Here is a 26,147-nt window from a genome sequence, read left to right on the forward strand (position 1 = left end):
CTGTTTTTCACAGGGCATTGTATCAAAGGGTTCATCATGTTGTTATGTTTTATTGTTGGTGATGTTTATATTTGTCACTTGGCTAGGTTGATGGCTGCCTGGTTTCATTTTTTTACATCTAGATCTCTCATCATATGGAATTTATTATTTTTGTGTGGTATGAGATATGGATCTGATTTTATCTTTTTCAAAATGACTACTCAGCAACATTTATTAAAGAGTCTATCTTTCCAATTGATGCAGAAAAGCATTTGACAAAATTCAACACCCTTTCATGATAAAAATACTCAGCAGACTAGGGGTAGAAGGAAACTACCTCTACATAATAAAGGCCATATATGAAAAGCCCATTATTTTCATCATTATACTCAATGGTGAAAGACAGAAAGCTTTTATTCTAAATTCAGAAAAAATACAAGTATGTCCACCTTCACTACTATTTAATATGTGTCAGAAGCCTTAGCCAGAGCAATTAGGCAAGAAAAAGAAATAAAAGATATCTAAATTAGAACCAAAATTATCTGTTTATAGATATGCCTTATATGTAAAAATCCTAAAAATTCTACGCACACAAATCTTTTATTTATTTTTTAAAATTTATTTATTTATTTATTATTTATTTATTTTTAGAGAGAGGGGAAAGGAAAAAGAGAGGGAAAGAAACATCACTGTGTGGTTGCCTCTCACGCGCCCCCAACTGGGGAACTGACGTGCAACCTAATTATGTACCCTGACTGGGAATTGAACCAGCGACACTTGGTTCACAGGCTGACGCTCAATCCACTGAACCACAGCAGCCAGGGTCTTTTATTTATTTTATTATTATTTTTTATCCTCACCCAAGGACATGCCCACTGATTTTAGAGAGAGGGGAAGGGAAGGAGAGAGAGGGAGAAACATTGATATGAGAGAGAAACATCGATTGGTCACCTCTTGTAGATGCCCTGACTGGGGACTGAACCCACAACCTAGGTATGTGCCCTGCTAGAATTGAACCTGTGACCTTTCAGTTTACGGGATGATGCTCCAATGCTCCGACCAGCTGAGCCACATCAATGAGGGCCACAAACCGTTTAGAACTAATAAACAAATTCAGCAAAGTTGCAGGATAAAAAAGTCAATACAAAAATCAGTTGTATTTCTATTTACTAACACAGTGAATAATCCAAAAAGGAAATTAAGAAAACGATTCCATTTAGGATGTCATGAAAAAGAATAAACTACTTAGGAATAAACTTAACTAAGGAGGCGATGCTGATACACTGAAAACTACAAAACATTACTGATGGAAATTAAAGGAGACACAAATAATGTGCTGTCTGTGTTCATGGAATGGTCTCATCAATATTGTTAACATTGTCGACATTACATAAAGTAATATACAGAGTCAGTGAAATCCTTATCAAAATTCCAATGGTGTTTTTTTTTTCTTTTCTTTGCAGAAATGGAATAATTTAGCCTAAAATCCATATAGCATCTCAGGGGACCCCAAGCAGCCCAAACAGTGTTGAGAGAGAAGAACAAAGCTGGAGGACTCACACTTCCCAATTTCAACCCTTACTACAAAGCTACATTAATCAAACAGTGTGGTACTAGCATAAAGACAGACATAAATCAGTGGAATATAATAGCCCAGAATAAGCTCTTGTATACATGGGCAAATGATTTTTGATAAGGCCACCAAAGAGAAAAGACAGTCTTCAGCAAATGATGTTAGGGAAACCGGATGGATATCTACATGAAAAAAAATTACACCATATACAAAAATTAATTCACTGAATCAAAGCTCTAAGCTTTAAGAGCTAAGAAGAAAACATAGGAAGAAACATAACATTGAATTTGAAGACCTATTTGTCTATTCTTTAATTTTAATTTTTTTGTTCCTTATACCTTTGGTGTCATTCTCTGCCTGTTCTTAAGATCTCTTTATATTTAGTGTTTTACTGTGTCTGGGTTAGTTGCTCTTTTAAATTTTTTATTGGAGGTCACTGTGATATCTGAATCTGAGGATTTTTAGAAGGATTTTTAGAAGATCCTTTTTTCCCCTAATTTCTAGAGTCTAGAGCTAAATAGAGACGTTTTTTTGTCTTTTCTTTGATGGTGGCTGATTCCCCCCCCCCCTTTTAGTTCATTTTTTTCACTGAGAATGTGTGAAAGGAGGTGGGAGCCTCAATTCCAACTCTTTACTACTTAATGTGGTTCCCAAGGCCTTGTCTCTTTTCACTTTACAGCCATTAAAAGCCAAAAGTTTTGGTTATTTATATTGACAAATTCCTCCATGGCAGCTGAAAAGTTTGTTTTTTGAGAGCTTAGCATTTGAGAGAATATTTATTTTAACTTATTCAACATTTCTAGATGTTTTGTTAAGATGAAGTTTACACATCATTTTGTTCACTATGTTGCCAGAAACAAAAATACCATTTTTGGTATCATTTCCTTCCTTTTTTTCAACTCTTCCTTTTCTGGGATTCCTTTTTAGTTGGACCTTCTGGATTGGTGTTCTAATTTTTTTTTTAATTTTAAAAAACCTTTTTGTTCTACTCTGTGGGAGATTTCCTACCTTTGCTTTGCATTCTCGCTCTCTCCGGCTCCTTTTTTCCTTTTTTCTCTCTTTCTATTTTGTTTATTAATTTGGTCTACTCCTGTTTTGTAAGTTGGTTCTCTTTATTTCATATTAGAGATTTTCCTCAATTTTTCAGTAAACTTGGACCATCTCTTCAGATTAAAGAGTGAGGCAGTAAAAAGCTGAGTAAAAATGTTGTCCATGGGGAGTTAACTACAAGTCTTTTTTTTAATGAAAAAAAATTTCAATTACAGTTCACATTCAATATTATATTAGTTTCAGGTGTACATCCTAGTGTTTAGGCATTTATATAACTTACAAAATGATTCCCCCTGATAAGTTCCATACCCACCTGACACCATACATAGTGATTACAATATATTGGCTATATTCCTTAGGCTGTACTTTACATTCCCACAACTATTTTGTGACTGCCAATTTGTACTTCTTAATCTCTTTACCTTTTCACCCAGTCCCCCGACCCATCTCCCATCTGGCAACCATCAGTTTATTCTCTGTATCTGTGAGTTTGTTTCTTTAACTGCAAATCCTAACGCAAGGTGATTGAGTGGGGTCTTTTTTCTTGGGTCAGATTTCTCAGGGAGGAATGTCCTGCCTCCTGTTTGATTGGCCTGTGTTCTGGAAGCTGATGTGAGGAACAGAGGTGGGGGTCCACTGTTCAGCATGTAAATCTTTATTTAATCTCTGTGGTATGATGTGACAGGCAACCTCTGTGTGTACCTGGTTTAGTGTGTTAAGGAAGTAAACCATTTGTCTCTTGCTGGGGTACAAGAGAGGCAGTTTCTTGGATGTATGGTAAGGCTTCTGGGTGGAAACTTCCTTACAAACATTTAACCACTATTCCTACTTTCAGACCAAACCTGACTCCTACCTTCAGATTCTTAAGCCTTTCTGTTGTGCTTGCTTCTTACTGTTTTATACCCTGACCTACCCTCACATTCATGGGGTTGGCTTGTTCGGTTTTACCAAGCCAACTGCTATCCAGCAATTCTCTCTCTGCCTTCAAAAAAAGTTATATTTCTGTCTAATCAGCTGTTGTCTCCTTTCTTGTTGTGTGTGTGTGTGCGCGTGTTTTGATTAATTTGTTCTTTTTAGCCCTTTAGCATTGTTTTAGTAGTTTCAGGAGAAAATGGATATAAACCTGTGTTCATATTTAACAAAGAGAATCTTATACAATTTAATTATGTTATATCCATTTAAAAATAGTATTGTTATAAATTCAGGATTTCTTCTACCTTCCCTTTCCACTAACGTTTATTTCAGTTTTATATCATGGGTGAAAAGTAGAAGGATAGGTAAATATAGGAGGGAATGGAGAAGGGCAACCAGAGACACAAAGAAGAGGAGAAACAGGTTCCTTACTGGCAAAGGATGAGAGGCTTAGATAGGACTGGTACCAGTGAGACTGTAATAAAGTAATATCGCCATCTTCTGGCTTTTGAAAAGCTGTGTTACTGGAATTTTATCTGGGAATGTGAGTTCCAAATACTTTTTTTTCCAGTTGATTTTTATGATTTGCATTATAGTGTTTTCTTTAAATGAAAAAAAAAATGTATATGTATATACACATTGTGTACTCATATCAGTTTTTTCCCTTTGATGACTTCTGGGTTTGGACTTAGAAAAGTTTTCTACACACAGAGATTAAAAAATATAACTCCTCTGTTTTCTTCTAGTAACCTAAAAAATGGCATTGAATTATTTGATCCATCTGGAATTTATTTTGAATGAGGTGTAAAATATGGCTTCAATTAATTTTTTTCAGATGGTTACTCAGTTCTCAATGCTACTTACTGAAATAATCCACCTAAGCCAATTATACCCCACTGATTGAATTTTGATACTTACTAATTAAACAAAAAATAATAAGAGAAGTGTATAAATTGGAACTGGAGAAGTAAAATTATCATTATTTACAAATGATTATGACTGTTTACAGAGAAGCCTCAAGAGAATCAACTGGAACACTCTTTCAGACAAGGAGGGAATTGAGTGATATGGCTGATAAAATTTATACTCAGAAATTAGTAGCTTTCTTATATATTAAAAATGTTATAACAACTACTTAGAAGAAATCATGAAACAGTTACCCCATTTACAATAGCAATGACAATAAAAGAAAATTAGGAAGAAGCTCAGTGAATAATATATAAGGGTAAACATTTTTGAAAAAATAAAAAGCCAAGTTCTTGAACAAAATACAAAATCATAACAATATCAACTGCCCCCAAATTAATCTACAAATATAATGTGCCACAAAATTAATATCTTTTCCTTCTAATTAGATCAACTGATTCAAAAGTTAATATGGAATGTAAGACCTAAAACTATAAAACTCTTAGAGGAAAACATAGGCAAAAGTTGCATGGTATTGGATTTGACAATGAATTTTTGGAAAGGACACCAAAAGTACAGGCAACTCAAGAAAAAAAAAGACAAATAGGCTTCATTAAAATTTGACCTTTGTGCATCAAGACACTACATAGTAGACATACACGCTGCGTCTCCCTCCACAACTAAGAAGGAATACAACTACCTCAAAACTAGAAATGACCAGAAGTTCTAGAAAGTCAAACTGCATGGAAGTACAGCAAACAAAGATATAAAGAAGAAATACTCATCCAGACAGGTATGAGGGGCAGAGAGGAAGTGGTGTGGTGGCAGCAGCAGTGGCTACAGCGGCAGGCCAGCAGAAAACGCAGTCACATGTTTTAAAGAGTCAGGAGGGACACCTGGGGAGCATTCTCAGTTCCTCACCGGACCTTGCAGCTCACGGTGCCAGCACCAGGGAAAATCAAGCCTCATTGCTTCTGACTGTGCAGACCAGTGGGGGTTGGGGTGGAGGCAGAAACTACTGGTCTCTCAGCAGAGTCTGCTTGTTTAAAGAGCCCCCACGGTCCTAGAACATCTGCAGACCCGCCCACTCTGGGAACGACGGCCAGGGCAGCAGCTAGAGGGGCACCAGCCTGGTGCGGAAGTGGGAGAGGTGCCTGGAAAAGGGGCGAGTGCTGGGCAGGTGGCATTGTCCCGTCTTGGACCTTTCCCCCATATACAGCGCCACAACGTGGTGAAACAGGTTGCCTTGTACTGAAGAATCCCTAAGGCTCTGCCCCTTACAACGTAACAGGAATGACAGCTCTACCTGGGACTCAGAAGCAGACAAACACAGAGCCTGTCAGAATGAGAAGACAGAGAAGTATGGCCCAAAAGAGGGAACGGATCAAGGTTCCAGTGGGAGAACTAAGCGACGAGGAGGTAACCAACCTAACAGATAAGCAGATAGCCAACCTAACAGATGTAGAATTCAAAACACTAGTGGTAAGATGCTCTTGGGCTTGACAGATATGCTTGAGTACGGCAAATGCATAAGAGAAGAAGTGAAGGCTATGCTAAGTGAAACGAAGGAAAATCCATACGAAACCAATGCTGAAGAGGAGGAAACTGGGGTTCAGATCAATGATTTGGAACATACGGATGAAAAAAACAGTCAACCAGTGCAGAATGAGGAAACAAGAATTGAAAAAAATGAGGAAAACGTCCCAAATTTTGCGAAGGAGATGGACATACAGGTCCAGGAAGCAGAGGAGACCACACCAGGACACATCATGATTGAGATGCCAAAGGTGAAAGATAAAGAGAGAGTCCTGGGGGCAGCAAGAAAGAGGTAGAGAATTGCCTACAGGGGGATGCCTATGACTATCAACTGATTTCTCAGAGGACACTTTGCAGGCAGGAAGGGACTGGCAAGCAGTTTTCAATGTGATGAAAGGCAACCTGCAACCAGGATTACTCTGTCCAGCAAGGCTATCATTGGGAATGGAAGGACAAAGGAAGTGCTTCCCAGACAAGGTAAAGCTAAAGGAGTTCATCATCACCAAGCCATTATTATATGAAATGTCAAAGGGACTTACTTAAGAAAAAGAAGATCAAAACTATGAACACTAAAATGACAACAAACTCACAACTATCAAGAATTCAATCTAAAAAATAAAAGCAAAATCCAACTAAGCAAACCAGAATAGAAACAGAATTATAGGTATGGGGATCATTTGGAGGGTTATCAGCTGGGAGGGGGAGGGGGAGAAATGGGGAAATGGTGCAGGGATTAAGAAGTATAATCGGTTGGTACAAAAAAGACAGGGGGAAGTTAAGAATAATATTGGAAAGGGTGAAGTCCAGGAACTTATATGCACGACTCATGGACATGAACTAAGGGGGGTGGGATTGCTGGAGGGAAGGGAGGTACTGAGCAGAGGGGAGCAAAGGGGGAAAAAATTGGGACTACTGTAACAACATAATAAAGTATATTTAAAAAAGACACTATACATAGAGTAAAATGGCAAGACAGAGTAGAAGAAAATATTTTAAGTTATATATCTGATAAAGGATTAATATTTAAAATATAGAGAACTCCTAAAACTCAACAAAATAACAAACATTCCAAAATTCAAAAATAGATAAAGAATTTGATAAACATTTCTCCAAAGAAAATTGTAAATGACCAATAAGCATGTGAAAAGATGTTTGACATCATTAATATTGGGGAAATGCAAATTTAAACCACAATGAGACACGACCTTACACTTGTTAGGAAGACTACTGTCAAAAACAAAAAACCGGAAAAGAAATGTTGGTAAGGATGTGGAGAAATTGCAACCCTTGTGCAATGTTGGTGGGAATGTAAAATGGTATAGCTACTACAGAAAATAGTATGGCAGTTCCTCAAAAAATTAAAAATACAATTACCGTATGGTCCAGCAATTATACTTCTGGGTACATATTCAAAAGAACTGAAGGCAGGGTTTCAAAGAAATGCTTGTACACCCATATTCATAGCAGCATTACTCACAATAACTAAAACATGAAAGTACCCCAAGTGCCCATAGACTGATGAACAAATAAGCAAAATGTCATATATACATATCATGCAATAGTATTCAGCCTTAGAAATAATTAAATTCTGGCACATGCTACAACATGGGTAAACCTTGAGGACAATATAAGTGAAATAAGCCAGCCACAAAAAAAGGTAAATACGGTATGATTCTACGTATATGAGGTACTTAAAGTGGTCACAAGCACAGAGGCAGAAAGAGCAGAATGGTGGCTGCCAAGGCCTGGGGGACAGGGAACAGGAATGGGGACGATTGTTTAATGGGTAGAGTTTCAGTTCCACAAGATGAAAAGTGGCAGCAGTGGTTGCAAAACATTATGAATGTACTTAATACTGCTGAATTTTACATTTAAAAAGCGATGAAAGTAGTCAGTTTTATGTTATGTGTAATTACCACAATATAAAAATTTTCTTTAATGAACAGAAAATAAAGTAGGGGAAAAGCAAGAAAAAAAATGTTTATGTGGAAAAATAAGCAAGAACAGTCATACAAATTCTGGAAACATAGAGTAAGGATTACCCCACCCAATTATTTAAATAAGTTATAAAGTTACAATAATTAAAATACTATAAACGCTAAATGAAAAGGCATGTATCCATAGATGCTGAAAGGGCATTTGGTAAAATTCCGTATGCAGTCTATAAAATACGAGTCATCGGCAGCCGTCCGTCTCGAGAGACGATGGCGTAGCTTCTTGAGAGTCTATCTGCACCGCCGAGAATGGCTGTGCAGTCCGACTCGGGAGTGACAATCCCTGCCGCACTTGTTACAGGTGAAGGCAGATGGCTGTTGTTGCTGCTGTTGACGCTGCTTCCCCCTCGATCTTTTCTGGGCCGCCTCCTCGTTGCGCGCAGCCTCTGCGCATGACGTACCTTGCCTGACCGTGAGCCTCCAGGCTAGGCGGTCGTCTGCTTGAACTTCCCATGTGTTGAGATTGATGGAGCATTGTGTCATGTCCTTTTTGCAGATGTCTTTGAACCGCAGTTTTGGGCGCCCTGTCATCCTCTGGCCTTCTGCTAGCTCGCCGTAGAGGAGGTCTTTGGGAATACGGCCTGCATCCATTCTTTTGACATGGCCGAGCCACCTGAGGCGTCTCTCACTAAGAACTGCATGCAAACTGCTCATGTTGGCTTGCTTCAGCACCTCGGTGTTGGGAACCTTATCCTGCCAGGCGACATGCAGGACGCGTCGCAGGCACCTCATGTGGAAGCTGTTGAGTTTCCTTTCGTGCCTTGCGTAGGTGGTCCACGTCTCGCTGCCATAGAGGAGAGTGCTGAGTACGCAGGCTTGGTAGATGCGCAGTCTGGTTTTCTCAGTGAGGCTGGAATTGTTCCACACTCGCCGGTTCAGTTTGGCCATAACTGTGACTGCCCTGGCGATTCTCCGGTTGACCTCCAAGTCAACTGACAGAGAGCTCGAGATGGTGGACCCGAGATACGTGAAGTCGTTGACAACCTCCAGGGTGTATCCGTCGATGGTGATGCATGGGGGAGTTCCCGTGCCTTGAGCCATAACGTTCGTCTTCGTCAGGCTGATGGCTAGTCCGAACTCCTTGCATGCGTGGGAAAGGCAAGTGACTAGCTGCTGGAGTCCCTCTTCGGAGTGTGATGTCAAGGCTGCGTCGTCGGCGAAGAGCATCTCACGGATGAGCACCTCTTTGACTTTGGTCTTGGCTCATAGACGGGCCAGGTTGTAGAGCTTGCCATCGGATCTGGTGTGAATGAAGACACCCTCGCTGCAGTCCTTAAAGGCGTATTGGAGGAGCATGGAGAAGAAGATTCCGAACAGCGTAGGCGCGAGGACGCAGCCCTGCTTTACTCCGCTGCTGACTGGTAAGGCCTCAGAGGTTGCGCCGTTGTAGGACACCGTGCTGTGCATGTTGTCGTGAAAGGACATGACCACAGCAAGCAGATGTGGTGGACAGCCAATCTTCCGTAGCAAGCTGAAGAGTCCGCTTTGACTGACCTGATCAAACGCCTTCGTGAGGTCGATAAAGGCGAGGTAGAGTGGTTTATGCTGCTCGTGACACTTCTCCTGCAGCTGGCGTAGGGAGAAGATCATGTCCACTGTTGATCGGCCAGCTCTGAAGCCACACTGGGACTCTGGGTAGACGCGGGAAGCAAGGGTCTGCAGGCGGGCAAGAGCGACCCGGGCGAATACTTTGCCGACGACGCTGAGGAGAGAGATGCCCCGGTAGTTGTTGCAGTCGCTGCGGTCTCCTTTGTTCTTGTACATGGTGATAATGTTGGCGTCTCTCATATCCTGGGGGATGTAACCCTCCTTCCAGCAGAGACAGAGTAGATGGTGGAGCGGCTGTAGAAGGACTGGTTTCCTGCTCTTTAGGATTTCTGGAGGGATTCCGTCGCTTCCTGGTGCTTTCCCGCAAGCGAGGCGGTCGATGGCTTTGCCGAGCTCTGCCGCAGTAGGTGGGGTGTCTAGCTCCTCCATGACTGGTAGGTCTGGGATGGCGTTAAGAGCAGTGTCTGTTACGGTGTTCCTCGTCGTGTACAGCTCGAGGTAGTGCTCGGTCCACCGCCGCATTTGCTGTTCCTGGTCAGTGATGACCTCACCTGTCTTGGACTTAAGGGGGGACGATCTTGGAGGGGATTGGGCCTGTTGCCTTCTTGATACCCTCATACATTCCTCGTGCGTTGCCTATATCGGCGGCTTCCTGGATGGTTCTGCACAGGTTTAGCCAATAGGTGTTGGCACAGTGGTGGGCGGTCTTCTGGACTTTGTTCCTGGCAGCCCGTAGAGCTTGAAGTGTACTGGGATTGGGCGTGGCCTTGTAAGCCAGTAGGGCCTTCCTCTTAGCCTCGATCACGGGTTCCATTTCTTCCCAGTGAGCCTCGTACCAGTCAGCGTTCTTCCGCTCTTTCTTCCCGTAAGCAATAATGGCGGAGTTGTATATGGCGTTGCGGAGACGTGGCCAATTGGATTCGATAATGTCATCTGCCGCCATTCCCTCGCCAAGTGCATCTTCCATCCTGTTGATGAATTGCTGGGTCTTAACTGGGTTGCTGGCACAACTGGTGTTGATGCGTGGGCGACCCTTCATCTTGGAGTGGTGCAACCTCTTCGGCATTATGCGCACCTTGCTTACCACGAGGGCATGGTCCGTGTCGCAGTCTGCACTGTGGTAGCTGCGGGTGAGGAGGGTGCTGCCAATATCCGTTCTTCTGGTGATGACGAGGTCAAGCTGGTGCCAGTGGCGGGAGCGGGGGTGCCTCCATGACACCTGGTGGATCTCTTTGCACTTGAAGAATGTGTTTGTCACGCACAGGCCGTGGTGACACAAAAGCTCAAGCAGTCGCTGACCATTCTCATTGATCTTTCCTCTCCCAAAGTTTCCGAGGCAGGTGGGCCAGGCCATGTGGTCGGCTCCTACTCTTGCGTTGAAGTCTCCAAGGAGATAAAGAGCGTTACTTCTGGGGATCTTGGATAACGCTTCGTCCAGTGCATGGTAGAACTTTCTCTTCAGTGGTGGCGCAGAGGGTTGGGGCATACGCGCTAAGAATGCTGACTGGGCCGAAAGTTGTTGACAATCGGAGGGTAAGTAATCTCTCTGTGCCTCCTGTGGGTGGCTCTATGGAGTTAACAAGCGTGTTCTTCACAGCGAACCCAACACCGTGCTGTCTTGGTTGGTCCGGAGACTTCCCTTGCCAGTAGAAGGTGTAGTTGGTTTCTCTGATAGTTCCGTTGTCGGCCAACCGGGTCTCCTGTAGAGCCGCAATGTCGATGTTTAGTCGTGCCAGTTCCCTGTCGATGACGGCGGTTTTCCTGGCACCATTGATCCACGGAAGGTCTGCAGTAAGTCCGGGACACATGGTCCTGATGTTCCAGCTAGCGAGGCGAAGAGCTGGAGGCTTCTTTCTTGTTGTTTGCTTGGAATTGCCTGGTGCGAGTGTTTTGTGGCCCACTTTTCAAGAGACGCCTCTCTGATCCCCACGCACCCAGTGGGGCAGGTGAGCCATGGCGAGACGGCACCTAATTGGCTGGGGGCTGCCCAGCTTGAGGCGGGCGGTAGCTGTCCAGTGAGGTGCGATGACCTCTCCCACCGTCAGAGGAGACCCCTGGCGCTCGTTTCCTTCGCCAATCAGATGAGCTTATAACCGGTAACTGTCTCCTCCCGTGTTAAGTCGACATCTTGCGATGACGCTGGAGTGTCCTCTCCAGTGAAGCTACAGAGCCTGGGCAGGGTGATATGGAGGGCCAGCTGTTGCCCATGCAGCAGACCCCCCCTCTCTTCGCAGCTGAAGGATCCAAGGGGAAAGACAGAGTCAATACAGCTTGGCTTCAGGTGCGCCGCAGGAGTTGCCGGTGTTGACTACAACGTCAAACCGCCTTAGGGACTCCGGCTCCGGATTTTCTGTCCGGGTTTACTCCCTTAGCCTTTCCCCTGAGGAGGTATGCCGCAAGGCAGCGGAGGTTTTTTGGAATCAGAGTTTTCCTTCTCTGATGTGCCCTGACTGGAAGATCGAACCAGCGACACTTAGCTTGCAGGCCGACGCCCAAAATACGAGTATAATCTCATTAAATAGTCATCATTTTCTCTGTTTTTAAACAAACACATTATTTATTCAAACAGCTAAACATATATCTAGATGTATGTGTACAAATTGGTACACACTTTCTTTTCTCCCTTATCCTACTCCCTTTTAATATTTCAAATACTAAATATTTTCAAATTTTATTTTTATTGAAGCTATTCATGCATATAAAGAATAAACAAGTTCTACCAGATTAAAAAATAAAATTTAGTCCTTTTAAGAGAAAACCATTTAGCTCTTTTGTCTGATTCATTGAGTACACTTATTCCCTTTTTTATACAAATTACATGTGTGTTAGTATCTGTTGCCCTTCTGCTCTGGCTCTTTTCTACTTGGGTCTTTTTCAATCTCCTTGTCTCCTCCCACACACATACACCACTCCTGATAAAGCCATATTCCATGTTGCGTCTAATCAGTACTTGGTGTTAGTGTTTGTATTATACTACATGCTACCCAAAGCTTATTTCAGGTTTACTTGGTCCCTTAATTTTCCCACACCCCTGAGATTACCATTTCAAATCTTATCTCTCTTAGAACCTCTAACATCTCCCCAGTTCTTACTTACAAGTGACCTTGCTTCCTATTTTCCTAAGAAAATGGATGTAAGTAGAAGAGAGAACTTTTACAAGCTCTGAGATATGACGCATATTTCCCCTACTCACCATGCCTCCGCCCTGTCTCTTGTAAAGACAGATGAGCTATCTGTGCTCCTAACTAATGATTTCGAGCAAAAATGAAGAGCCAAAGGTAAAATTAGGAAACCCTTGCAGGAAAAAACATTTTCTCTTTTATTAAACATTTATAATAAGACTATATTTTATAATGGATGCATTTAAAATCTTGTCAAATCCTTTAAAAGTGTCTTGTAGCATTTGATTAAAAAGCATTACTAGTTAAAATTAATAATTATTTTTTAAATTAATAAATAATGAAAAAAAATTTTTCTAGTTGATAGAACTTACCTGTGAAAGAATGGCCCCAGTTGCTATTTATATGGGTAACCTTTTACAACTTTCTTTTTTTTAAGATTTTAATTTATTTTAGAGAGAGGGGAAGTGGGGAGAAAGAGAGAGAAACATCAATGTGTGGTTGCCTCTCGTGTACTCCCAACTGGGGACCTGGCCCACAACCCAGGCATGTGTCCTGACTGGGTTTCAAACTGGTGACCCTTTGGTTCGCAGGCCGGTGTTCAGTCCACAGAGCCACACCAGACAGGGCTATTTTTTTCTATGGTAACTTGTCAGCTTAGGTTTTCTGTTTCTCCTGGAGGAGTTTTGGTAACATATTTTTCTGGAAAATTATCCATTTTATCCGATTCTCAATTTATTTGCCCCTGGCTGAACAAAATAGCTCTCATAATTTTTTTTTAGTAATATTTTTAAAAGACTTTATTCATTTATTTTTAGAGGGAGGGGAAGGGAGAGTAGAAGAGAGGGAGCGAAACATCAGTGTGTAAGAGATACATTGGATCTGTTGCCTCTCACACACCCCCAACTAGGGACCTGGCCTGCAACCCAGGTATGTTCCCTGACTGGATTCGGATCATTGACCTTTCAGTTAACAGGCACTCAATCCACTGAACCACACCAGCCAGAACAGCTCTTGTCATTTTTAATTGCCTTTGGTTCTGTGGTATTTTTCTCCTTTCATCTTTTCATATGCTGTGTGTTTGTGCTTTCTTCTTCTTTTTTCCTCCTCCTTATTAAGTTTGCTAGTAGTTTTTCAGCTTATTGTTTTAAGAGATGGGTCTTGGGTTTGTTTTTCTTTTTGACATTTAAGTCAACTGAGATATACAAATACATAAGTATATGTAACCTATAGCTCTGTTTATACAATCCAACATGTAGCTGAAGCCTTCTTTCTTCCCCAGCTTAAATGCTTTCCTTCTTTCACATGAACAAGTGAAATCTGGTATCTATAATTCCCATGTGCTTCTTATAGTTTTACTTTTAATTGTATGTCTCTAAGCATATATCATTTTGCATGCCATAACTTTATGTAAACATAATCATGTTGGGTATATATGTGTGTGTATATAAATATTTTAAACCTGTTATTACATTTGTAAGGTTCATCCATGCTGTGGCATGTTACTCAGTTTTCTTTTTCTTTTTAAAATTTAATTTAGTTTTACTTTTCAACCACAGTTTACATTCAATACCATTCCACACCAGTTTCAGATGTTTCAAATGGCCTAAATCAATTAATTTTCATTGTTCTAAAACTATAGTGGGTACTCTGGTACTCTGTCCAGACCTTCACTTCATAACTGAATATGCATTCTTCACTTACTCATGCTGATGGCTCTCAGCTGCCTCCCTCACTGGACTTGCCCTTGGCCCAAGGCACTGTCTCGCCCAAGGCAATGCACCCTTTCAGAGGATTGCTGTGAGAACTAACTGGGTGCTGCAGAGATATAAAATCTAACCCAACTAGGCTTCATTTTGGACAATTCGGAAGAGCATCCCAGCTCTAGAGTTCCATGTGTTGTCAGCTGAGGCCCCAGTTGTGACTTCATTGGGCCAGTTTCTCTCCATTCCCAGTTCTGCTGCCTGAACTTACTTACAGGTGTGTCTCCTTAGAGCATCTCCCAGGAAATTTCCTGCATGATAGTTTCCCTCTATTTCCAAGGGATGAATTTAAGACAGTTGGTATATTCTGTATGTTTTTTTTCAGATGGATAACCAGTTGTGTAAGTACCATCTGTTAAGTCAATCAACCCTTATATGACATGAATACAGTATATTATGTACCTTATAATGGTACATACTATTTGTCATTATGATGTATATTATGTTATAGTTACTCTATTTCTCTGTATGTTCTCTTTGCTTTTTTTAAAGCATCTCCTGATATTTGGGAAGGTTTATATTTTTATTCTAATGGTACCATTTTTTTTTTTACTTAATTTTTTATCAGTTTTAAGTGGTATCCTGCCTGACTGATACAGCTCAGTTAGTTGAGCATTGTTCCGTAAAGCAAAAGGTCACTAGTTTGATTCCCATCAGGCTACATGCCTGGTTTGCGGGTTTGGTCCCGTCTTGGGGCGTGTAGGCAAGACAAGAGATTGATGTTTCTCTCTCATATTGGTGTTTCTGTCCCCCCCCCCATTAAAAATAAATAAGCAAAATCTTTTTAAAAATGGTGTCCTTTGACTCTCACCTATGTAACAATCAGTGGTCTTATTCTACTTCCCTCCTTTTCTCTCTTCTCCCAGTTTTTGGTTGCATTCTTTCTACTTTGTGAGAAAATGTAATGTTTACATATTGTTCTTCACTCCATGACCCTAGTCTCATTTTAGTTTTACCTCCACAATTCAATATATAAAATGCCGTCAGTCCTCTTGCAGAATTTTCCCAGGCATACTTTGGTTGGATGAAGCTCATCCTGTAACAGATTCCTCAGAAAGGGCACACACCCATAGTATTCCTTTGAGTTTTGCCATGTTCAAAGTGGTTCCCCCCCCCCCCGAGTTTTATTGGTATAATTGACATATAACATTGTATGAGTTTAAGGTATACATCATAATGACTTTATACATGTATATATTGTGAAACGATGACCACAATTAAACATCCATTACCTCACATAGTTAAAAACATTCTTTGTCCTGTGATGAGAACTTTTAAGATTAACTCCCTTAGCAACTTTAATATGTATAATATATATAATACCGTAGTCACCATGATGTACATTACATCTCCATAACTTACCTTATTATTGGAAGTTTGTACCTTTTGACTACCTTCACCCAGTTCTGCCACCCCCTGCCCCCATCCCCACTATGGCATCCATCCATCTGTTTGCTGTTTCTCAGTTTAGTTGTTTTTAGATTCCATATATAGGTGATATCATGTAGTATTTGTCTTTCTCTGTCTGATTTATTTCATTTAGCATAATACCCTCGAGGTCCACCATGCTACTGGAAATGGCAGAATTTCCTTTTTTATGGCTGAATAATATTATGTTGTGTTGTATATGTGTGTATGTTTTTAAACATATTTGTTTTTTAAAAAATTCAACCAAGTAGATTAGAAGATTGGTTGGCTCTATTCAGTGATTCATGAATCCAGGCAGCATCCCATCTAGCAACTAACTAGAAGGGCGCTCTGAAGGATTGTACAAAATGGAAGGTATTATAGGAAGAAGGGTGGGGCAAAGGACCTTTTAACAAAAGATAAGAAAGGATTATTTTTGGGCCTGGACAGTTTTTGAGGAGAGAAGAGAATGGGAAGGATGTTTATCATGCAGGTTGCTTCTTTCTATGGGGATGGAGAGGGCCTATGTGACAGATTACTTTACTGGTGCTTGACCAGGAAATTCCAGACTGGTTGATGATAGTGTTACAGAATGGCACCTGAAAACTAATTTTGTTAACCAGTGTCACCCCAATAGATAAAAAGGAAAAGAAAATTATATATTTTTAAATGTATCTTTATTAAATTACATTTTGTAAAAAATTTATTTATTTATTTATTTATTTATTTGTAGAGAGAGGGGAAAGGAGAAAGAGAGGGAGAAAAACATCACTGTGTTGTTGCCTCTCAGTTGCGCACTCAACTGGGGACCTGACGTGCAACCTAGTCATGTGCCCTGACTGGGAATCGAACCAGCGACACTTGGCTCACAGGCTGACGCTCAATCCACTGAGCCACAGCAGCCAGGGGCTGAAAATTACATTTTTGTGAGAGGTTGAAACTGCTATTAGACTATTAGATCAGGTATTAAATCTTGTTTTTGGTGTCATGGGCTTTTAGCATGGGTGATGCCATTTTGGGCCTGTGGTCTTTCATATATGTGTGAATATACATATGACATTTTCTTTATCCAGTCATCTTCAATGGACACTCAAGTTGTTTCTCCATGCCTTGGTTATTGTAAATAATGCTGCAGTGAACATGGGGGCACAGCTATCTTTTTCGATATAGTGAGTTTGTTTCTTTCAGATCTGGTCCCAGAAGTGGGATAGCTAAATAGTATGGCAGCTCTATTTTTAAGTTTTTGAGAAAAATTCATACTGTTTTCCACAGTGGTTGCACTGGTTAACATTCTCTCCAACACTGCATGAGGGTTCCCTTTACTCTTGTCTTTTTGATGACAGCCATTCTGACAGGTGTGAGATGATATCTCATTGTGGTTTTGATTTGCATTTTCCTGATGATTACTGATGTTGAACACCTCTTCATATATCTGTTATATATTTGTATGCAGCCTTTGGAAAAATGTCTATGCAGTTTTTCTGACCTTTTTTAATTGGATTGTTTATGGGGGTTTTGCTGCTCAGTTATATGAGTTTTTAAAAATATGTTTTGGATATTAACCCCTTATCAGATATATGAATTGCAAATATTTTCTCCCATTCAATGGGTTGCCTTTTTATTTTATTTATAGTTTCCTTTTCTATGCACTTTAAAATTGTTTTTAAACTTATTGATTTTAGAGAGAGAGGAAGGGTAAGGAGGGCGGGACGGGGAAAGAGATCGAGAAACATTGATTTGTTATTCCACTTATTTATGCATTCATCGGTTGATTTTTGCATGTGCCCTGACTAGGGATTGAACCCACAACCCTGGTGTATCAGGAAGTATGCAGAAGGTTTTTGGTTTGATGTAGTCTCACTTATTTATTTTTGCTTTTGTCATCTTTGTTTTTGGTGTCAACGTACCCCCCCCCCCAAAAAAAAAAATCATCAGCAAAACTGATAGCAAAACTTTTTTTGATGTGTGTGAAACTTGAAGTGCAGCTTGGCAGGATATTACATCCTTGGCTTATGTTTTTAAAGCTTCTTGAAAATTCTGCTCTACCTTTGTCTTGCTTATTGTTCTTTTTGAGGAATCTGATGCTGTGTAATTCCCTTGCCTTTGTAAATTATTTAATCTTCTTGCTGGAATGCTCCAGTATTTTGTTTTTTCTTTATCAACAGTCTCACAAGGATATATGTCAGCTTATCATTCTGGGTCAATTTTCCTAAGTATCTGGTAGGCCTTTTCAACATACAGATTTTTTTCTTTATTTCATTTAAATTCTCTTTGTTTTCCTGCTTTTCTTCAATATCCTTTAAGGTTTTTTGTTGTTGTTGTTGGTTTTTTAATTTTTAAAAGTATGTTTATTGACTTTAGAGAGAGAGGAAAGGAGAGAGAACCATTGGTGTGAGAGAGAAACATCAATTGGCTCAAACCTACAACATAGGTATGTGCCCTGACCGGGAATCAAACTCCCAACCTTTTGGTGTATGGTACTATGCTCCAACCAACTGAGCCACATTGGCCAGGGCCATCTTGAGGGTTTTAAGGACTGGGAGTTTAGGGGAGGATCTCAGTAGAATATTTATCAACATCAGCTTTATGCTGATGCGCCAAAATGAGATTGATTCCTCTGACTTCATCCGTCCTTGTGTGTGGTTGGCACAAATGGCACTAATGGGATTTTTATGATCTATCTCCCTGAATAGGGTGATTTAAACTATTTACCCTCTTGTTGGGGAGAAGTGTAAACCATTTACTCTTAAGCAGTCCTTGGTTAGGGAAGATAGGGTTTTATGATTTACTAGATGGTTGTAAAGGGCTTAGCCATTTAACTGTCTCAGTTTCCCTATTCCACTAGTCCTGGCTTACTAGCCATGGCCTCCTTAAATCAGATCATTGTTAGAGGCAGAAGGAGGGGGCTCTATCCCCAGGCTTCTTTACAGATTCATAAGGCAAAGGTTAGACAGATTGAGAAAGGGAAATGAGGCAGGTAGTCAGGGATGCTAAGGCCAGGCTCCCTTCCAGCAGCTCTCACTGCCTTCCCCTGAGGCTGGTGGTGAGACAGCATTGGCTGAGGGTTAGGCCCAAAGGCGGCCCTGCTGGGAACTGACCCAGGAGCAGGAGGAGGTGGGTTGTACTAGCTTTGTACTGGTTGAATCCCCATCCTGGGGCTGACTATAGTCAGATGGGGGAGTTAGGGAAAGAGCCTCATTCCTGCAGTAGGCAAGGCTCCTCCACAGCTGAACATGGAGCTAAGATCAGGAAAGGGATCTGGTTTATAATGCAGCCAAGGTGAACTGAGTCCTGACTGGGCCTGGGGGACACTCAGCCCCGCCATTTGCAGGTCTTGTCTATGCTCCAGGGCCCCTGTCCGAGGGGCCGTGTCATGCCTGACAGTCCTTGATGTCCTCAGAGTAGTCCTCGATCTGGATGGTCATGGTGTGGAAGTGGAACTTTCCCTGTAGGCAGGCACTGGCTGCCTTCAGTGCAGCCCTGGCATTTGTGGTCAGAGGAGTAGCGATGTGGACAGACAGCACAGGCTGGGCCACAGTCAATGGCTAGGTATGCAAGCTGTGCAAGGCGGCCATCCCCCCTCCACCGACAGCAGCAGGTCCTGAACAGCTGTGAAGTCCATGCTCTAGAGGGTCCCTTCCATTAGTACCAGGATCACTCTCCCAGGATGGTTGAGGTTGTCACCAGGACCACGATGGAGGAGAGGAAGGTGCAGATGGGGTACTCTGGCTTGAAGTATAAAATACAGGCCGCCACCAGGGTGCCCAAGATCTGCAGCTAGTCTCCTAATATGTGGATAAAAGCAGCTTGGACTCTGGCATTCTCCTGCTGCTGGCTGGTGTCATGGCTAAGCCCGTGGCCACACTGGTGAAGAGTCAACCCCATTGTGATGTTCAGGGCCACAGCACAGCCCGCAATTATCAGCATGGCCCTCCCCTCAATGTCATAGTCCCCAGAGATTGCCCACTCCACTGCCAAGTACACCAGTACCCAGCCATGACCCAAAGGGACAGCACAGAGGGCAGCGTTCCCAGGATCTCAGTTCACTGTCAGGTGAGGTTCATGTCCTCAGGAGGACACCCAGAGAAAGAAGCAGCTGATGAACATGCTGGCATAGCCAGTGAGTAGATGCGCTGTGTGATTGGCAAGCTACGTGCTAGGTACCCACCAATGATTTCCCCAGTCATGAACATCAGGCAGATGGCAAAGGCCACACAGAGCTGGCAACAGGCCTGCTCCTTCTTGGGGTCACAGTGACTGCCAGGACCCTTATGGGCGTGACAGTGATGGTTGCTCGCCCCATCCCGCCACAGAGATCCCGTGTAAGACCAGGTTCCGGGCCTGGCGTCCAATAGATGCTGCTTATCCGTGGCCTTCGTGCGGCCCTGCATGCCCAGCAGCAGGTCAGTAAGCCGCCCAGGGACGCCCGGCGGAATGAATCCTGGAAGCTGCGTGCCAGACGCTGTGCCGCACGCACTCACCTGTGGGAAGAGCCCTGTGTACCTCTCGGGTCTCCCACTTGTGTGCCCCACACATGCCTGTTCCGCCGGGAGGCCGCCCCTGCCTGGGCTGCGGCAGGTCCTCCAGCCACTTAGCACCAGCCTCCGCCCCACGCGCCGAGCGCTTTATCTAGCCCTGGCCACCCACTTCGAATTGGCCTGCCGTGCATCCTGTGCGAAAGCCCTCAGTGAAGGAGGAGGGGTGGGCGGCTGCTAAGGATGCCGGAGAGCTGCCCCGGAGCAGCCCTTCTCTTTGTCTCTGGGCAGCCCACCTGGCTTGCAACGAAAAGTCTAACCTGCTCTACAGTTAGGACTGGGCGACTGCTGCACGTGCTCTTCCGGGCGGAGCTGGCAGCGTCCCACCGAAAAGGCCTGGGATCTTGGTTTGTAGAAATTGGCTTTGGTTCCCAGAGACCAGGAATGTGGCTGCTCAGGCTATGGTTGTGTCTTCCCCTCCATTAAGTTTTTATTGAAGCCTCTTGTCCCGGTGTGCCTTATAATTTTAATTTCACGTATAATTTTGCCTTTATTTCTTTCTGGAGCTCAGTTTGATTTTTTTGTGTGTACTTTGGTTCTTAGTTTTTTGTTTTGTTTTTGGTATGTAAATAGTTGTTAAACTTTATTGTTTAGGGGAAAAGGCCCAAAAGAAAGGTCTGTACATGTTCAGTACAGATTCAACCATCGCAGACCTACTAAATAGCACATATCAGTGACAACATGTACTCCCTTCCTTCCCCCAGTTTTTTTTTCTTTCCTTTTTTAAAAATTGTTTTTCTATTACAGTTGTCCCAATTTTCCCTGTTCTCTCCCCTGTCCCGCCCACCTCCCCCTCTCCCACAGTCATTCCCCACCCTGTTGTCCTTGTCCATGGGTCATTTATGCTAGTTCCTTGACTAGACCCTTCCCCTTCTTTCCCCCTCCCCCACCCCCATCTCCCCTCCCCTCTCCCCTCTGGTCACTGTCAGTCTGTTCCTGGTTTCCATGCCGTGGGTTCTATTTTGCTTGTTTTTTAGTTTTGTTCATTAGGTTCCTGTATTAGGTGAGATCTTGGTTCTTAGTTTTTGTATTTCTGACTCAGGTTTTGTTTTTTATTTTTTGTTTTTCCATATCTGTAAATTGCTGTTTGAGGCTATTTCAGTTTGAGATGTGTGTTACAGTTTCTTCCAACTTCATGGTTGGTCTGGGGGGAGAAAACCATCAACAGAAATGCTTGGGTTTGTATTTTTTTTGTCTTTGTGCAGTACGTCTGTATCCGCATAGTCTGCTTTTGTTGTTACATCTTATCTGTTCATTTTGTGGAGAGACTTCTTAATTTGAGAGTTCTTCTGTCATTCTTTCTTCTGTTCAGTTTCTTTTATGAATTTGTGGTATTGATGGTGAGGGAGAGGGGTAAAGGAAGGATTGGTAGGTCTTGTTTTTACTTTATTTCCTTGGGAGCTTTACTTTTCCTTTTTTATCTTTCCATTTATTGCTTCATCTCTTCTCTATACCTATCTATACATACCTGATTCTCCCCCAGAAGCACTTTTTCTTGGAGGCTGCTGCAGCTGGTCTAGCAGTTTCTAGATGCTTTCACATCACTAGGGCTATGAACTATTAGTCCTAACTTGTGTTCAGTGTCTTTTGCATTTATTGTTTTACTCTCTCTCTGGGCATGATTTTGTCTGTGCTTCTCCTAAGTCCCGTGTATCTTTTTGTTCTTTTTCATAGAGTCTTTTTAGCCTCTGTTCACTCATTCTCTGCATCCACAGGCTTGCAGAAGGTAAGCAGTGGGGTTTCTTATGGAATTTATTTCTTTTTTCCCTCTACTTATGATAATTTGAAGTTTGTTGTGATTGCTGTCTCCTAATAATAATGTTGAAGGCACGGATTCTGTGTGGGTTTTGTTTTTTACTCCTTGTTTATTTTATATCTCTTCGGGGAGTCTGAGAGAGAAATTTGTACTCAGGCCACCTCCATTGTTATACAGACTCAAAAGGTCCAACAGTCCCTATTTCAATATAATTTTATACCTGAAAAACCCTAAAGAATCAACTGAAAAACTATTGTACACAGTAAGAGAATGTAGTTATGTGGTGAGATAAAAGATTAATTAATAGAAATTTGTAACTTTCTTATATTCCAACAGCTTGGAAGATATGTTGGAGAATTTCATGTACAATAGGAACAACCACCAGCTAAAAAATCCACAAAACTAGAAAAAAAATTCCTAGGAATAACTGTGCCAAGACATGTGTAAACCCTTTACACTATATTCCCAGGGCTGCCATAACAAAGTACCACACATAGGGTGGCTTAAAACAACAGAAATTTATTCTTTTACTGTTTTGTAAACTGGAAGTCCAAAGTCGAGATATTGGCAGGACCATCTCCCTCTGAAGCCATCAGGGGAGGACCCTTTCTTGCCTCTTTCAGCTTTGAGTAACCCCCGGCATTTCCTGATTTGTGGCAGCACAATCCAATCCCTGCCTTCCTCTGTCTTCCCTTTGTGTCTTTGTGTTTACCTTTTCTCTTCTAGTAAGAACACCAGTCATACTGGGTTAGGACTCATCCTAATTTCAGTATGGCCTCACCTTAACTCAATTATATCTGCAAAGACCCTATTTCCTAATAAGGTCACATTCACAGGTTTAGGACTTGAACATGTCTTTTTGAGGGACACAATTCAACTCATAACACCTATATAAGGACAACATTTTAAATACCTCTGAAGGACATAGAAGTAAATTTGAATAAATGAAAACATATACTCTCTTCTTAGATAAGAAAACTCAACATTTTGAAGATGTGAAACTTATAAATTAAGTTAATTTAAGGAAGACTGATATGATCCAAGAAAATCACCGACAGGAGTTTTGTTTTGTTTTTGTTTTTTGTTTTCCTGGAATTGGAGGTGCATATTGCAAAGGTCACATGAAAAAGTATGCAAGTAATAATAGTCAAACTCTGAAAAAGAACAAGATAAAATCACAGGCAAATGCCACTTTAAAAACATAGTGAATAAACACTCTAAGAAGCTTACTTATTGTACTGGGGGGGCTGTGGAGAAATGGTTACTTTTATGTATGATGGTTGGAGTGCTAATTTCCTCAACAGCTATAGGGGACAATGTAGCAATGTTTCTAAAAATGCATATATCATTAGATTAAAGAATTTCACATGCACAATTACATGTGCACAAGGGTATTCACCATAACATTGTTTATAATAGCACAAGATTGGAAACCCAAATTCTAATAAGAGGAGCTGGTTAAATAATGTTATAGTCATGGAACAGAATATTGGGCAGCTGTAAAGGGGAATAAAGATATTCTCTTTGTACTAATTTGGCAAGATCTCGATGCTGTGTTGTTAAGTATAAAAAAGCAAGACACAGAACTAAATGTTCAGCTTTTTAAAAGAGAAAATGAGAATGTTTTAGTATTACTTGTATGTGCTCAAAGAAACCTGGGGCTGATGCATAAGAAACACAAGCACTGTGACTGTCCATGCAGAGGTATAACTGGTGTAGGTGGGAAGTAGCAGGATGACATTTCATTGTGCACTTCTGCACTTCTGGCTTGCCTGTCTTTTTAAAAAGTTTATTTAAAAATAAATAAAAATAGCCCTGGCCGGTGTGGCTCAGTGGACTGAGCACTGGCCTGCGAACCAAGGGGTTGCCAGTTCAATTCCCAGTTAGGGCACATGCCTGGGTCGCCAGTTGGGGGCATGCAAAAGGCAACCACACATTGATGTTTCCCTCCTGTTCTTTCTGCCTCCCTTCCCCTCTCTAAAAATAAATAAAATCCTTAAACATAAATAAATAAATAAATAAATAAATAAATAAATAAATAATTTGCAGATGTTAATATATTAACAAATAAATTTAAAAGAGCTATCTTTTAACTTTTTATTTAAATAGGTAGGGTGTTCATGCAAATAAGACAGTGTTCTCATACTCTACCAGTTTTCCAGAAGTCTTTTTAAGATAATTTTATTTTATTTTTTAAAAAGATTTTTTTTATTTATTTTTAGAGAGAGGGGAAGAGGGGGAGAAAGAGAGTGAGGGAAATATCGATATGAGAGAGACATTAATTGGTTGCCTCTCCCACACACCCCAACTGGGGACCAGTCCTGCAATGTTAGGCATGTGCCCTGACCAGGAATCAAACCAGGGACCTTTTGCTTTGCAGGATGCCACTGAACCAACTGAGCCATACCAGTAGGGCTAAGATAATTTTGAAGTATACATATAATAATTTTTATTGTTCAGCGTTTACAAGTAATAAAAACTTCCTTTAATATAATGATTTAAAAACCTTAAATTGCTTTAAATGAAAACAGCTTGGAACTCATCTTTTTATGATGTGGAACATGTATATAGTAACATCTCATTTACCTAAACTTTATTGTAAATTTCAGTTCTATATAACCTTGGGTAAGTTATTTAAGCTCTCTGATTCAATTTTCCTTCCTGTAAAATGGAGGGTTATTTTGGGAATTATCTACAGTAAATGGCTCTTATAGTGATGCTGATTATAAAATTATTTCATTTGGTTTCATTTTCATTTGATATGGATTAGGTAATATATAATTACAGTGGTATTCTAAGTGAGAATTAGAAATTATGCTATTTTCTTCACAGATTGCTTCTTTTTGATTGTTTCATTTTTATCTTGGACTCTTAGATAAATTGAATGTTTTATGCTTGCATAGTTCTTTGTATAGTACTTTTCCTGTAAATTTATATTAACACCCAATTGATATTTTAGAAACTCATTTAGCCTCTTGTGAGGGATCAAGTGAGGATAAATCTTAACATTTGTAGTTCTAATCTAAAGCTACATTTATTTGGGAATGAAATTTTGCTAAAGAGCATATATGCAACAAGTGATGTAATTCAGAGTCATTGTGCAAAAGTCAATGAATGGTTTAAAATTTGTCTTGTACTGTTTGATGAAAGAGCCTTTTGTTAGGTTCTTGGCAGGATCATGAAATGTAATTTTTGTTCTAAATTTGGGTGATCTCTTAGATTCTAATGTTGCTTCTTTGGACAGAACAGAAATAAGTTTTCTCAGACTTTTGTTTTCAACAATTAAGAACAAATAATAAATGTTATAATGTATGAAAATATTTGAAACAAAAGTATTCCTAAGGTTTTATTATGGAAGCATATATAGGAAAATGTTACTAATCCAGTTTTGCCAGGGAATGAGGGAAGAATTCTACTTCAGTGGATTTACTTGGTGAAATATAATTCTAGGTCTAATTTTACTTTAGTATAAAGCTGACAGTTATCAATGTACTCATTTATAACAATGCCAGGCCCATTTGCTCCCTTTGTACTGAGTTTAATTGGATTCATGTCTGAAAATCAAGATAAGTAAATTTAGTAAGAATTTATGTTAAATAAAATCATTGAGATGAAGGAAGGCCTGAAGACTTGTTACTGACTAGTGTATGAGTTTTGTGAAAGCTAATTTAAGAGCTAGGAAAGTTTTTGTTTGTTTTTTGCTTATTTCTGAGCTTTTGAATGTTGTTGCAATAGATTAAGGTTGTTTTTAGGTAAATGGATGATAGATAGTAAATTTAAACTTATCTGATGTAATTAAGAAATGAATGAGTGTTGAATTACTAAAGAATTGAAGAATATAGCTGATAATTTTGGCTTTTAAAGAATTAGAATGCAAATAATTTTTACTTAATCTTAGTGAACATAATTTAGTCTTTCTTTAATTCAGATGTTTAGCTCTCCACTTAAAATTTATCCAAGGCTTCCCTACCGATCTGATTTTAGGAAAAAGTAATATTCTGCTTGACCTGGCTTCCAGCCTCATCTCTTAGAAGCACCTCCTCTTGCCCTTTCTTTTCAGGTACATAGA

General features: G+C 40.9%; 1 protein-coding gene and 1 pseudogene across 3 annotated transcripts in view; one reads left to right on the top strand and one right to left on the bottom strand.

The window, feature by feature from the left end:
- Positions 1-26,147, top strand: part of TFDP2 (transcription factor Dp-2) — a 184,240-nt gene that overhangs the window by 18,100 nt on the left and 139,993 nt on the right. The gene's annotated exons all lie outside the window — the stretch shown is intronic.
- Positions 19,126-20,178, bottom strand: LOC150005005 (proton-coupled zinc antiporter SLC30A2-like; annotated as a pseudogene).

Source organism: Furipterus horrens, unplaced genomic scaffold (genome assembly GCF_987537825.1).
Source record: "Furipterus horrens unplaced genomic scaffold, mFurHor1.1.pri manual_scaffold_7, whole genome shotgun sequence".
In the NCBI taxonomy this organism is placed as follows: Eukaryota; Metazoa; Chordata; class Mammalia; order Chiroptera; family Furipteridae; genus Furipterus; species Furipterus horrens.